Below are 5,111 nucleotides of genomic sequence, written 5' to 3' on the forward strand. Positions count from 1 at the left end.
CATTTTTTATTATTAGCATTATTAATTTGACCAGAGAGAGAAAAAGAGAGGAAAAGTGAGAAAGCAAGTCACCAGGTCTGAGAGTCAAACCACAGTTGACCCTATAGGAGTCCATCACCTGAACCAATATGCCATCTGCCAGCCTTAGACTCTATATTTCTAAGTGATCTGTCGTAATATTTCTTTTTTCTGTTCTGGTTGTATTTTAGAGGGAGTTCTTATCTCACTTTTTCTTAATCTACCTACTGACTAATAAGTTTTATTTATCATTTAAAAAACAAATTTTTCCCATTGTCTTTTAAACATTTTTGTCTCATTTTGTTTATTTCTGCTCTGATTTTCATTACTTATTTTCACTTACTAATTTCAAGTTTAGTGTCTTTGCTTGTCTAATTCCTTGAAATGCATCAGTAAGTTATTTATTTTAAATACTTTTAATTGTTTTAAATTATCAGAGTGCATGAACACTGGCCAAAGAGAGACAAAGAGACAGAGAGAGAGCAGGAGAAGGGAAAAGCATCCCTGAATGGGGTATGGTCATGCTGCAATCACTTCTCCATTTCTCCATTCTGCTGAGATTTGAGGCATGCATGCACACATGTCTAGCGTAATTTTCATGCTACCAGGGCCAGAATTTGAATCCCAGTCCACCAGGTTGGATCTAGTTCCCTTAAACACTAGGTCATGGGACCGATTTAGAAATATTTCTATATTTTAAAAATGTAGGCACTTATTGCTATAAACTTCTCTCTTAGCTACTGTGTTTGTTGTATCTCATAGATTTTGGTATGTTGTATGTTTATTTTTACTTGTTTCCAGAAATTTAAAAATTTTCTCCTTAATTTCTTCATTGACCCAGTGGTTGTTCAGAAGCATGTTGTTTAGTTTTCATGTATCTTGTATCTATTTAATTTCCAGGATTTCTTTTTTTCTTCTTGAAACTACACATTGAATTTATTAATATGGCATTAAGTTTCATGTAAAAAGAAATCTTTGCACATAGTGAAAAAAAGGATGAGAAGATGAATTAAATGGAAAACCTATGATTCTTTTCCTCTTGTGATTCTTATGATTCTGATTTTACAGAGCCACAGATGACTATCTGCAACCAAAGAGTTGTTTCTGATTTTCTGTATCAAGCATCTTATACTCTTACTGTGGTAAGAATCATGTCCCAGCACCCTGACAGAAAGATGTTGGTGATGGTCTTTGGAACTTACACTGGAAAACTGAGCTGCTTTCCCTTGAGTACTGTGTAGATACAAGTAGAAGAAATCACAGAATAGAATGGTCAGGACTATACCAGCTACCACAGTGATAAGGTCAAAGAAGATTTCAAAGTAGAAGAGTCGGATCCAGTTGACAAGCTACAAAGTGATAGAGGCCCAGGAAGAACATGTAGTGGGTGGTGATGGTCTTGTCCTCTGTAGTCTTGCTGATCACAAAAAGCTGTGGAAGGACTGCCACTGATTCCAGGTAGATAGAGAAGGTTCATAAAATCTCAAGAGAGAAATCATGGTTTACTAGAAATGAGAGTCTTCCCACAAGGAACTACAGAAACTCCACTCAGAAGGTATCAAGATTTCCATTGTAGATTGCCTTGAATGTAGATCAGGTGCGCTGTGGCATAAAGGCAGGCAACAGAGATAAGCTTCATAGATATATGATATAAAGAAATATGTGTACTAAAAAGATCCAGGTAGAGTTGTGAAGACCAATTCAAATAGAAGTTGACCTTTCCCAGAAATACAGAGCAGGAATTTTGTTCAAATATTCAGCAGCAGGATGACACTAGCCACCATATGGGACAGGTCCTCGGTTAGCTGGAAGATATTCATAGCAGAGGCAATTGGGTGGGGTGGCGGCCCCACAGCTAGACCACTCAAGCAACCTTCAGGTTTTTTTTCTGGTTAGTGAATTTTAGGTCTATTCCATCATGGTCAGAAAAGCTACTTGATATGATTTCCATTTTTTTCTAAATTTTCTGAGTCCTGTTTGTGGCTTAACACATGGCCTATCCTAGAAAAGTTCTGTGTGTTGAGAGAAATGTGTATTCAGCAGTTGTTGGATAAAATGTTCTATGCCTGTTAGGTCTACTTTATTTGTGATGCAGTTTAAATCTGATGCTTTTTTCTTATTGATTTTTCTGTCCAGATGATCTGTCCAATGATTTTTATAGCCAGGTTTTGAATCCCCCAACTGTTATCATTTTGAATTCTGTTTCTTTAGGCCCATGTAATATTTGCTTTATATATCTGTGGGCTCCAGTGCCAGCTGCATATATATTTACAATTATTATATATTCCTGCAGAATTTATCACTTTTATCATTACGTGTGATCTTCTTTGTCTCCTTTCACAGTCTTTCACTTAAAGTCTATTTAATCTTATATAAGTAACACTATTCTTGCTCACTTTATGTTTCTGTTTTCAAGGAAAATTCTCCAGCCCTTCACTTTCAGTCTATGCATGTCTTTACTGTTGAGATGTTTCTTGTAAACAGTGTATAGTCGGGTCTTGCTTTTTCATCCATTCTCCCAGTCTATATCTTTGATTGGGAAATTTAATCTATTTACATTCAGGGCTATTATTGATAAGTGCAGACTTACACTTGTCATCTTGTTAATTGTATTATGCTTTATATTTCTCAGTTTCTTCTTCAGTTTATCTTTGCAGTTTTTTGGTTTTCTGTAGAGATAAGGTTTGATTCCTTTCTATTTCCCATTTTTGTGTTGTTCCAAAAGTGAGATTTATATTTTTGTATGCTCTCAAGATAGTAGTTACTGTCCTTTTGCTTCCAGGTGTAGGACTACCTTAAGTATTTTCATAAAGTCAGTTTATAGTGATAAAGTTCCTCATTTTTTATTTGTCTGAGAAATATTTTATTTCTCCTTTATTTCTGAAAGATAGCTTTTCCAGGCTTAATACTCCTGGCTGGAGGTTTTATTTTTTTCTTTTCATACTTGGAATACATCATCCCATTTTATCCTGGTCTGTAAAGTTTCTGCTGCAAAATCTGCTATTAATCAAACAGGGATTCTCTTGTATGTGACTTGAAACTTTTCTCTTGCTGTTTTTATGATCCTCTGTTTGTCTTTGTCTTTTGACAGCCTGATAATAATTTGGATCATAGAGGCTCTTTTTGGATGTATCTTAGGGTATCTTTGATGTTCCTGAATTTGATATCCATTTCTCCCCAAGACTTGGGAAGGTTTCAGCTATTGTTTCATTAAATAGGTTTTCTAAGCTCTTTCCTGTCTCTTCTCATTCTGGAATTCCCATAATGCAAATATTTGTTCCCTTTATAGAGTCCCGTAGGGTATTTTTTTTTTTTAATTTCTTCTCTCTACCCTGTTCTTTTTCTTATCCTTCTTCTTCTCCTCCTCCACTTTCTTCTACTCCTTCTCCTCCTTCTTCTTTTTTTCTTTCTGACTTGGTTACTTCGAAAGACCTGTCTTGGGACCAGCAAGTGACATGGTGGTTAAGATGCTGGACACTCCCACATGGCAAATCATGTTTGAGTCCCAGACCTGGTGACTTGCTTTCTAACTTTCCCACACTTTCCCTCTCTCTCTGTCTCTCTTGTCGAATTAAAATAAATGAATGAGTAAATAAAATTAAAAATAGACTTGTCTTTATGTCCAGAAATTTTTTATGCTGCTTGATCTACTCTATTTTTTATATTTTATATTTTATATGTTCAATCATTCTATATCATTACAACATCCAAAGTTACCTACTCTATTATTGAAGCACTCTGAAGTACTTTTAGTTTATTTTTTGAATTCTTCAGTTCTAAGATTATTATTTCTTTCTTTCTTTCTTTCTTTCTTTCTTTCTTTCTTTCATGTTTTAGTGAGAGATTTTGGCTATAGGGCATGTGCGCTTGCCTGAGAGAAAGAGAGAGACAGAGAGACAGAAAGTGAGAAATCCCCCCCCACCTCCCGGGGATAACCTTGCCACAATCCCTTCTCTTCCATTCTCTCTCGGGATTTTGGGCATGCATGCACACATGCCCAATGTGAGTTTTAAGCCGTAGGGTCAGGATTTGAACCACAGCCAATTGCACGGGAGTCCAGCAATGTATCTGCTGGCCCCAGATTGTTATTCATTTCTTAAACAATATCTATCTCTTTGTTGAGATTTTTATTCCTATCACAGATTGGTGTTCCAATTTTATTGGAATGTTTATCTCATGTAGCTCATGTATAATGTTTATATGTATTCTCATGTATCTCTCTGAATTTACTTAAGATCATTATGATTATAAAAGTACCTTGGTAGTTCTAAATTCAAAGGCTAATCTTTTCAATAAATAATACTGGAGCAATTAGATATCTACAGGTAAAAAAAATGGCATCCAGTCCTATATTACAACATATAAACAAATTGACTTGAAACTTATCATAAACTTAACTGTAGGAGCTAAAACCATAGTACTTTTAGAAATAAAGCAGAAAATTGTGATAACCTTAAAATAGGCAGATATTTTAAAATAAGACACTAAAAGCACTAGTGGGTAAATTAAATGTTTCAATTAGAATTTAGAAGTCAGCTCTTTGAAAGCCACCACCATAAATGAAAAGATGAACCATGGATTGAAATAAAATAGTCATAATGCATATATTTTACAATTTGTGAAGAATTTCCCATTAGATAATAAGAACATAAACAATTCAATAGAAAGGGCAAACTGTTTGAACAGATACTTTGCAAAGAACGATAAACAAATTAATCATATGGAAAAGTAAACCTCAAAGACTTATTATACCATATCTACAAAAATAACTAAAATTAAAAAGACTGAAAATACCAAGTGCCAATGAGACTATAGAGCAATTTGAATTCTCCTGCAATGCTGTTGAGAATGTAAAGTAGTAGAACTACTCTGAAAAACAATCTGATGGCTTCTCGTGCAATCAAAAGTTTACTCATCATGTGAGCCAGAAATTCCTCTCCTAAGTATTTAAGAAATGAAAACATGTTCACAAAAAGATGTACACACTCACAGCAACCTTATTTTTAAAAACAAAAAGCTATCGACAACCAATGTACACCAAAAAATGAAGCTGTAAACAAGTTATACAATCTCCATATAATGAAGTTAATATT

General features: G+C 34.6%; 1 pseudogene; it reads right to left on the reverse strand.

Annotated features, from left to right (window-relative positions):
• Positions 1 to 1,216: 1,216 nt before the first annotated feature.
• On the reverse strand, positions 1,217 to 1,838 carry LOC102483505 (ER lumen protein-retaining receptor 2 pseudogene; annotated as a pseudogene).
• Positions 1,839 to 5,111: the final 3,273 nt, after the last annotated feature.

Source organism: Tupaia chinensis, unplaced genomic scaffold (assembly GCF_000334495.1).
Source record: "Tupaia chinensis unplaced genomic scaffold, TupChi_1.0 Scaffold144378_1, whole genome shotgun sequence".
In the NCBI taxonomy this organism is placed as follows: Eukaryota; Metazoa; Chordata; class Mammalia; order Scandentia; family Tupaiidae; genus Tupaia; species Tupaia belangeri.